The sequence below is a fragment of the Chrysoperla carnea genome, chromosome 2 (genome assembly GCF_905475395.1).
Source record: "Chrysoperla carnea chromosome 2, inChrCarn1.1, whole genome shotgun sequence".
Taxonomy (NCBI): Eukaryota; Metazoa; Arthropoda; class Insecta; order Neuroptera; family Chrysopidae; genus Chrysoperla; species Chrysoperla carnea.
In genome coordinates this window covers 73,612,809-73,624,416 of record NC_058338.1, presented here as the reverse complement: position 1 = coordinate 73,624,416, position 11,608 = coordinate 73,612,809, and positions in this window count along the sequence as shown.

Genomic DNA, 11,608 nt, shown 5'->3' with positions numbered 1-11,608 from the left:
TAGGAATTTTGAAATTCAAATAAGTATTTGTTAATTATTTCAATTCTTTAATTATATAATTAATTTGTTTCAAGAACTTCAGATTTTAAATAAACCTTTAATAAGCCGTCAGAATATTTTCAATAACCTCCCGGGAACTTTACTTTCCATGTTTTATTTTTGGTGAAGAACTACTAATAATCAGTTAATAGTTAGTTTTTATGTCGACGGAGTTCACATGATGTTTTTGTAGACCATGAAGCTGCGTGGTGAAGTTCTATCATTTTTCGATAAACAGTGATCCGAAAATGTTTCCGTGTTTTTATTCAGAAAAAACACAAAACTGAAATGAAATTTATGAATGACTTCCGAATTATTTAAATTTACGATAAAATCGACTGTTTCTCGAATGTCTCTCAAACTTCTATCAAGCTCAAGGCAAAGAGTTTTACCTATAAATCATTTCTCAAACACTTTCAGTTTCAAGCTTGATCGAAGTTGCGAACATTCACTCGAGTAGAACTTTGCCATAAACCTTTGACTTGAAGCACTTGTAGACAAATAGCTCCATCTATCTTCACCCCTTGCTCCAGACTATTTATAATACTTTGTCCCAAGATTTTACATTGTTGGTTGTTCCTGTTACGGGTATCGACATAGCAGATGCTCTGCAATATTCAAAAATCAAGAAGAAAATCTTCAACAAATTCTCTAAAAAAGTTGAAATTTATGATTTTACTCTTTTAAGAAAGTTCAGTTGAAGCGAGTTAAAAATTTTATTTATCATGTCCCAATAAATTTATGTGACTGACGTCAGCATTATAGTCGCAATCCGTGTAATAATCTACTTATGTATGGCGTATGAATTCTATTAAACAAAATAGACAATTACCAACAACAAGTAAGTAATATGATTCTAAATTTTTTCTCTTTATTTTTTTGTTACAGCAACTCAACTGTGAACAAATTTTTAATTTAAAACGCATAAAAAAAGTGTACGAAAAATTTTCCATTTCATTGTATGAAGAAGAAAACAGAAGATGTTTTTTTATTTCTATGTGTGGTGTTTATATGTTGTGTTGGTGGATTCTATGGTTTGAGTGTGATTATAATTACCATTGCATCATTATTTTACTTTTCCACAGTTAAGTTTAACCAAGCATTCAACCACCATATTTGAAAACGCGAATAAAAACCATATATATACGTATACACATACGCATGTATAGGCTGTCTTTAAAATGTGGAAAATTCTTAAAAAAAATCAGCGAGAATTTGACCTAAACTATTAGATTCATAATAATAACAATAATAGCCAGCGAGTAATGTACTCTCTTTACTTTATTTAGTATAATAATAATAATAAGCCTTAATCCCAATAAATGGGTAACGACCTCTCCTTTCACAAAAGAAAAAGTAAAGGAATAAGAATAATTGTAGAGAAAGTTTTGCGGGCTAATACACCAATTTTGCGAATGTAATCACAATAAGGGCAGAATGCCTAATGCGTTTCTCTTCGATTGTTTGTCAGTAGCAAATCTCGACCATGTATTTCCACCGTAGTTTCTAAACTCATCCGACCATCTCTTACGTTGTTAAATGTGTCCTGTCCAGGTCCACTTTAGTTTTTTAGCAATAAACTTTGCTGAGCGAATTTGTGTTTTTGAACGTATCTCTTTATTTATAATTTTATCTCTCCAGGTAATATAGAGAATATACAGCGTTCCATTGTTCTCTGGCAGATATCCAGTCTATTACCAATCATGTCTGTTTTAGCCAAGATTGACATACAATTACCTGAGCTTTCACCCTTAAAGGATAATCTCCTCTCAGGACTTCTTTTAGAGACCAGAATTTCTGCCTTGCTTTGGCGCAGCGACCCAGCGACGATTTCTTTGTTATACCGACCTTTAAAAGACACAATTTGACCTAAGTACAAGTAGTCTTCTAGTATAAACATACTTAATTCATTTGAATTATTCGAGATATTTCAAACAAAACTTTTTATGACCTAAAAATTTTTGCGGAGGCAGTTAAAAAAATTTCTTTCCTTTTCATGTTCTTACTTTTAAATTTGTTTTGTTGTCTATTAACACAAAACATTTAAAATATTTGAGAAAAAAAATGAAAATCAGGGTTTTAAAGTGATATTCACGAGATATCGATTGAAATTGACATCCAGATTATCGTTTGGATCATGATTTTTATTCATATCGGTTACACAAAATTTTCTCGATTTTTTGTTATCTTCTCTATTCAAGACTGTCATTTTAGAATTTGACGATGTTTTGAATATTAAAAAATATAAAACATTAGATATGCACAAATCGTGTTCATTTAACAATCGTTTTTGGCATATCAACTAAAATCCAGTACCAGTACCATCCGAAAAGCTTTTATTTTAGAGCAATTCTGAATCTCAAAAATATTCATCTGATCGATATGAGCTTAAATTTTAAACGGTAGAAAATTTTTATGATTTCTCGACTGAATAGCAAGATTCTGACATTTCGCAAAAAGTAGGTACGTACTTAACTAATCTTTCTGGGCACATTCATTAATTACATAAGCATTTTGGGGAGACGGGGCTTAAAGATATATATTCATGTGCTTATGTGGAGGGTGTTTACATACAACCGATGCTTACGTACATTTTTATGAGTTGAAATTTAATATTAGAACTATGGTATTTATATCGCGAACTGTTGTCTCTGTTCTAAAGAATAAAATATTTTTTAATGTCAAACTATGAGCTTTAGTGTAACATGATCCTTTTCTAACAACGTTTTATTATTCAGATTGAATCTGACGTTAGAATCTTACGTGCGGGGAAGGGGAGGGGGGCAAAAATCGACAACGTTACGCTTACGTAATTAACCAATGTTGAGTGTTCTTATCGAACGATGGTTTCAAATGCTAAAATTGGCCAGAAAAATTATTAAATCTTAAAATCAACGCTAGTCACCGTCGTTGTAAATAAGTGTAGCTTTGAATATCTTTTATCTTTAAATACACTTTTTTCATAAATATTTGGAGATTGTTGAGTTTTATGAACACTCCGTATACGTAAACAATGAACAAACAAGAGCCTTAATAAATTATTACGAAAAAAAAGGGGAATGAAATATTATAAAGTTGATAATTAGTTTTTTATTTTACTATACTTTAATATAGGTGGATGCGTTGGTGATACTTATACTTTTAACTTGTACTTGTAGGATACTGTTTTATTTTTTTTTTGTAGAAGGAAACTTGTATATCAAAAAACGATTATATTGAAATTAAAATATTATAGATTGGAGTTGGAGATTATTATAAGGTGGAAAAAGTTTTTTTTTTTATTAGATATTTACATTGGAAAATTTATTTTAATAATTTATTATCTCTGATATAAGATGATTTTTAATGCTTGTAATTATTCAATGATTCAAAATTTTAATTCGATAGAAAGTTTGAAAACCGCAGCGATAACATAACAGCTCTACTGACCAACAACTCGTGTTATTTAACACGGCCGCCTTCAACTACCTAGTATTTCATCCTTACCAAGTAAAGTGTTTTGGAAAGTTATACAAAACAAATTGTTAGCTGCTATGTGTTGAAATTTTATAAGTAAGAGTTATCTATATAAGCGATTTACCACTGATTGACTCATCACGAAATCTCCGAAACTATCGGTCCGATTAACTTCATATTTCGCATACTTACCTCTTTCGTGACATAGACGTCAACTAAGAACGGATTTTACGGAATTCCTATCCCAACGGATTTACAAATTTGTAATTTAATTTGTATTTACTTTTTAAGAAAAATTCGTTAAAAAATGAAAAACAAAGTCGTAATAGGTCAATTTTATAAAAATTTCTCATTATTTAAAAAAAAAAGATAGATTACGCTTATAAATTAAATAATTTTTTAGGTTGGATAAATAAATTTAAACAGTTTTTCTGAGTACTGTTTGAGGTAGAAAGTGATGACAAATTTTCGGCCAATCGAAAAGAGGCGGATTTAAAAGTGGTCAATTAATACTCTCCAATAACCACTAGCTTAAGGGATAAGGCCTACTGGGGATGCCGCCGCAATAAATAACGGGAATGCATCCCAATACAAAGTACCTTATGGTTGGTTGATGTTGAAATCTGTGTATTCACTGACTGACACTATATATTTTCATATTTTTTTTTTTTTTTTATATTTATATTTTTATACTGTGTGTTTAACAACTATGGTCATAATTTTCATATTTAAAATTTGAAAAATTTACAATAAATATCAAATCGAAATTAAACATTTCGTAAATAAAAGAAGTATAGATTACAATCCAAATGGTAAGTGTGCCCAGCGAAGTGGGTGGGAATTAGCTGTTAACATATAACTGTGCACCTAACAAAACTTTTTGCGTTAAAGGGAGTCCATATGATGTTACATCTGATTTTTTTGAGTAAGGTTAAAGTTAATATTTATTCAGGATTATTACTTGAAATTTTTTTTCATCCTCTCAATACATTGCCTGTCGTGTCCACTTCATCACGTAAAACATTATAATAAAGGTAAATCCAAAGTAAGATTAAAAACTAGTTGGTAGGTATTAAATAGAATGGCATCAAAACTAGATAAAATTTTATAAAAAATTTTTGTCCAACGCAATTGCGGAATTTTCATTGACGCATTAATTAAAAACCATAAAACAATGATTAAAATTATTATTTAATTTTGCAAATAGCAGGGATTGGAATGAATTAATATATTATACAATAACAATTTACATAGATATTCATTCTTAATTACAACTATTATAATTATCTTTTGAGAATTCATTAATTCAGCAATTATAAAAAAATAAAGTCTATTTTACACATGCATAGTTTTTATATGAAACGTTTGTGTTATATTAGAAACCACGATTCATCTGGAGTGGATATGTTTTTCGCGCGTTTGTAAATTTCTTTATTATCTCGTACCTCCTAAACGCCTCGAAGGAACTCGACAGTTGAGGCATCGTTATATTCATATATCGCCATAAGAAATTGTGATACATAATAAATAAACATTAACCAAACCTATCGAATAGTGTATCCAAATAAGGGAAATAAAAAGGGTATTTCAAAAATATGTTTAAATTTAATTAGAAATAATAAATTGGTTTAAAAAGTTTTGCTATAGTAGAATAAGAGGATTTTTTAGTTTCGGTACACTAAAAAGTCTCAAATAATATAAATCATAAAAAAATCAAAAACCAAGCTGAAATTTAATAATGTACTAAAAAGACTCAAAACAAGATTGGGAATAAAAAACAAAATTAAAATAAACTATAAACAAGGTAAACTCTACTTCGATTTAACATAATATATTATGAGGTGAAAGCCATTGTCAAATACCCACATTAAGTTTAGTAGCAGGCGGGACCCATTAATTTGCTTTCGGTTTATAATTTGCATTAGTTTGTCTACTTATAATTATGTTGTGGGTTCGAATCCAGACAGCGCCAGTGTGAACAATAATAATTAATGAGGGCGGTTGAATTGATCGCATTGTCGTCGCTTGGATAAAAACGAAGTAACCGACTCCACACTCATCGTTAATGTAAATGTAAACATGGATGTAGTTAAATAAATAAAGATTACAAACAATGATGTGGGTGGCCACTGTTATAGGCGTATATGTCAGAGAAACGGAGGTTAAACCGAATTATTATTATTATTATTTATAATTTGCGATTTGGCCCCAATTTGCAATGTCTGTTTATACACAGTGTTATAAGAGTTGTTTTTACTATTTTTCTCGCATTTTTTCTTGCACCTGAAAATATGAAGAAAGAAAATTTGTATAAGAGGTCGAGCCGTTCTCGATTTTTGCGCTTAGCAACACATTTTGAGATTCATTTAAACTTAAATAAATGCATAAAGCGTATAAACTGTACTTTTCTTTACAATTAAAATCATAACATCATGAACCATTATCATACCACTGACAACCATACCATGGACTTGGTCTGACTGGTTCTAGTGTGGTCACAGATTTCTTCAATGTGCTTATTAACACAGCGTCTTATAATTGCTTTTGAGGAAATTACAGTTTCACAAAAAGGAAACGACTTTTCTTTCCTTTAGCAATGGTTTTCTTAATAACCATCATGAGTATTTTATAATACACCCAACGATACATGTATATAATACTTAGAAGGGAAGCTATGATATAGTGTATTTATAAACAAAAAAGGGTTGATATTTTCTTATGATAAGGGTTTATAATATTTATACTTTTGAATAATACTTACAATATTGGGTGGCACCAAGTTTAGAAGGAAGTTCTGTTTGGATTAAGATACGATACAATCGATTTAAATTTTTGATGCTGAAAACATAGTTATACCATGTATATATGAAATATACATAGTATATTGAATTTAGTCCCAAGTTTGTAACGCTTAAAAATATTGATACTACGAAAAAAATTTTGTGATAGGTGTTCATAGAATAATCTACTTAGTCAATTTTCGGTTGTCCGTCCGCCCGTCTGTAAACTTCGGTTGTTCGTCCGTCCGTCTGTGATAAATCAAAAACGAAAAAAGATATGAAGCTGAAATTTTTACAGTGGAATCATGATGTAAAAAGTGAGTTCTAGTTCGTAAATGAGCAACATAGGTCAATTGGTTCTTGAGTTCGTAGGACCCATCTTGTAAACCGTTAGAGATAGAAGAAAAGTTTAAACGTAAAAAATGTTTATAAAAAAATAAACAACTTATGTTTGAAACATTGTTTTGTAAACATCACTGTTTACTCACGAGGGCACACATTAGATGCAAATTTTAGAGTATGTATTAATATAGGATTATCAGTTATGTATGTGTGACATGAATGTATGTGTAGAGTCATCATTGTCTATACATGGTATTTCAACAAATAAATCAGTCAATTTTGTAAATTTCACTAGATCATTGTATTAACAAATTTATTGCTTCTCCGAATTTTTTTAATTAGGTAGAGAGTTTTAAAAATTTAAAAATTTTAGAAAGAAAAAATCTTCTTACACGTTGTTGAATTTTAACTTTTTATTGCATTCAAGAAACGAGAGATAAAAAAGCAAATAATCTTCAAGAACATAATAGACAAAAATACGCCTACATTGAGAAATGCATTGTGCTTGCCTGGGTAAAGCATTTGAGGACGAAATATTCGTGTACTTTAACTTAAATAAATATAATACTAAATGTATTTACTACGCGAGACGACCTTAAAAGATAATTGCTGTGATCCTTTTTATCAAGAGAAGAAATTTTTCACTATTTTCTGATTCTAGATGAGGCAAAATATCATTTTGAAATAGAAATATTTGGCGACTAAAAAATGAGATTTTTCAAATTAAACTTTCTTTATTACTTTTACTATAAATATTATCGAGGACAATAAATCAGAACTCTTGGATACTTCGAAATAAATTTCGATTTTTGCTCCAATTTTCTAGATCAGTTTTTTGTATTTTATAAATACGTATTTCGACTGCGAAGTAGTCACCATCAGTATGAATTATCTAATCGTAATTACTCTTATTATGTATATTCCTCGTTGCTAATTTGTTGGCGGACATTGCTTTTACCACTAAATGTTTACCGATAATTACTATGCCAGACGATTGCTGGAATCTTATTTTATCAAGTAAAAATGTTTTCCCCCATTTTTAGCTTTTATTTCGACAGTTATTTCTTTAATGTTTTCATTATTGTATAATTAAACTTGATGGCAGAGTGCCATTCTGTATAAAAGTCTAAAACAATCGGGTGAGTCGATAGGTAATATACATATAACAAACAAGGCGTTTATTATGGCGTTTTTTGCTGGCTTGTGTCTTCAATGAAAGTGTGTTAAGTGCATTTTAATTTTATTCATGTATGTTACCTGTTACTTAAACTTTACCCTAAAACGGTTTCGCTATAAATTTAATATCATAATAGGATTTAAAAAAGTTTCATTACAAAGAAGCTTTACAATTTCAGCAATTTTATGCAAACTCATACTCAAAGAATAAAATAGATGGAATTTAGTACAATTAGTATTTTGCTAAAACTAGTATTACTGACGATATTGAGGAGCACTGTCAAAGAAAGTAATAACAAAACAATATGTGTCATGACCATTACAATTCCGAGACAGCTGGTGTAGAAACTAAAATGTTATCTGAAAATCAACAAAGACAACTAGGCCACTCTTAAGCCATAGTGTCAGACCTCCTAGGTCAAGGATGGTGAACCAATAGCATCAGCGATTACGAGCAAACCCGAATATCTTACAAACGTGAAAATTGAAAATTTCAAGTACGTTAATTAAAAAAGCGAACCGGAGCTAAAGGAATTCATTGCTAGTGCAATGAAATACAGGAATAAACAATCGACGTCTACGATTAAATATGTTGGCAAAAATTTTGATGATTTCCTTCATAAAGATAAGATAATTCATCTAGAGATAATTCATCATTCCTCTATCTAGAGACACAATAAAAGAAACGATCGTAAACCTGGTCGAAAAAGTTACAGATCAACAAAAAATTAGCAATCACTCCTACTTTTTATATAGCTTTGATTTGGCGAAAGCACTAATGTCACTAAATCGGCATTTAGTGACATTTACAATTTACTATTTTTGCTCGAAATTGTGTAGGAAACATCATTATGGAAGAATTAATTGCGAATCACAATAATCACGAAGTAAAAATTATTTGAGTCACATCTATGGCTCATTAAGCACTTTTTCGGAAAAAATGACACTAAAAAAATTCCTAAAGTACAATGTCCAGATGATTATGCTTAAGCTCGAAACTTGTGCTGAAGATTTTGTAAATTAACCAACATGCGTGGCAGAATGGACAAAATATTATCAACTTTGCTGGAAGCAGAAAAGTCTTCAAAAGAATCTGCTGACAACTTGTTCTGCTTAACCTGAAGATACCTTAGTGGATGCAGGTCAGTGTATAAGTCTTTTAATTTGTATCTTTATGTTAAGCGGCGTTTGTCATTTTTTAAAAAGACTTTCATGAAACATCAGGTATACCAAGGTACCTTTTATAAGTATACTATCCTAGTATACCTATACCAGCTTGTAGACAAGACAACAGTTTAATTATTTTCTAAATAATTGAATAGCCTTCGAGACTAAAATAATAATCAATTTGTGTGCATTTGACATACAGCATCCGGTGAACAAAGATTACAATCTTTTTATCTCAAAAGTAGATAGATTTTTCTTAAATATTATATTTTTGATTTTTGCATTTGTATGTTAGTTATACCAAGGAATATTATCTCACCTGGATATTAAGTTTACTCAAAATTTAAGTTTTTTCAAATATTCGATTTTTGCCAATTTTTTAAAGATTTCGTCCCTTTTTTAAGAAAGTCACAAAATGAATTTTGTTTTTAAGTTTGATAAAACTTGGAAAGTAGATAGTTTTGTCTCATAAATGCAGTCGAGCCCATGTAACGATTAAGTAACCAATTCCTGATATATTGCCTAATATATTGAACGTAGCCATTCTGAATATAATATCTCGAAAATGCTAATTTAATTGTCAAATTAATTGAAGTTTTGCTGTCTTAATAACTCCAAAATATTGAATGATTTGGCAATGAACGGCAAGTTTTTGAGCCCCGCTTTTACCTCCTTGGATTCGTACTTGTTTTGTGTTGTATAAGGTAATTTTCTATATGCCGTCTTCTGTATAGGCTTAAAGTCACAGTCACATGCATATATTTAGCAGTTGCCTTTTCCATTCCAAATAACGATTCAGTTTTGTTTCGGAATAACTGATTGATAACCAGTGTGAAAAAATGCATAGGAAATATATTCAATCTTAGTCCAACTTGTCACTGTTAGTAACTAATTCACATGGTGAATTAGTTAGTAACTAATTCACATTATGAATTCATGGGGTGTTACTTTCAATTGCAATAAAATTCCTTGGAAAAATATCGTTAACATTGACAACGCGTCATTTCGGTAAATTGTATCTTCGTCTCGGTAAATTGTATGTTATAGGTCTGTATTAGCTATTTACCATCCCTATCCCTATATGTTATACATGTGAAAGTAAGGATGTTTGTTTGTTTGTTTGTTACGATTTCACGCCAAAACTAGCGAATGGTTTTTAATGAAACTGTACAGCAATATAGAATCAGAATAACACATGAGCTATAAATAATAACGATATAGATATTTAGTAAAATTAAATAAATTTAATTTGACATTTACTATTTAAAATTTTTACAGAAATCTTTAATTTATGGTTCAAAATAATGATCACAGATAGAGCAGAATGATGAAGCAGAATGATGGAGCAGAATGATGGAGCAGAATGATGGATCAAGATTTTGAACCATAAATTAAGTTCTGTAGTTTTGTAAAAATTGAAAACAGTACTTGTCAAACGATTCATGGCCACCTTTTCTGATATACTCAATAAATTATGACTATTTTACAATTAAAAAAATTGAAAATTGTGCACATGTTTTAGCTGCGTAAAACAATCCCTTCAAGTGTTATGGAAGGAGATAAGTAAGATCCAGAGAGATGGAGGCCATAAAACGGTGGTTTTTACTTTTAAGCCCTATGAAGCGGGTGGTTATCAAGCTAGTAAGTCTATACTTCTAAAATCTAATATAAAGTTTTTATTGTAAAATTTAAAGTTTGTTTTAATTTTTAATATAAACAGACTAGAATGTTCGTAAATTAAATATGAAATTTCATATCCACTCCCTGCCTCAAAGTAAATAAAAACCACCCAAAATATATAAACCAATTTTTCAAAAACACATCCTTTTAAACTCCTCCGCTGTTAATTTTAAATAAATCTAAATTAATTAGCGTATTTGATTTGTGTATATGAGTATATATTTTTCTCCCGAAAAATTCTTCTTCATTCTATCTAAAATAATATACGTAGTTGCTTGGGTATCATCTATTTAAAAAAAATTGAACCACATGTATGCAACAAAACAAGTTGAAAAAAAGCTCCTAAAATAGCTAAATTTTTTTCGAACTTCCATGAAGTATATCTAATATAGGTAAGGGATTAATGGTTTCAGAAATTTGATGAAGAAATTCGATGTTATCTTGTATTAAATATTACACACTTACAGATTTGATTTCTTCTGTACACTTGGTTTTAACAGGTTTTGATTACTACCATTAAATTAACTTTCACTTTTTCCAAAATTTTTTAGTTCTACTTTTTATGTGAAATTTGTACATTTATTTCCATTTAAAATGGTATCAATTTTTTATGAGTATAAAAGTAGAATATTCATCTAACTGCCTACGTATACAAGATGTACTAGCCGAAGGGATACTTTAACAGTGACTTAAGTACTTAAATTTGTCTACTTCATTTTGAGTTTCCAAAAGCTTTATCACTTCGTGGTATATTAGAGCATCTGATAAAAATTTGAATAGAATCAAAAGTCAAACTAACGTGTCTCACAAACAAATAATTATTAGTAATATGTTGGTGCGATAACGTTTTCGAGAGTTTATTTTGAGACGGCTGAATTTCAAATATTTCTTTCCATATGAAACTTCGATATATAGGAATAAAACACATCTGGCAACAAGATGCCTGCCAGTAAAACAAAATAAGCCTG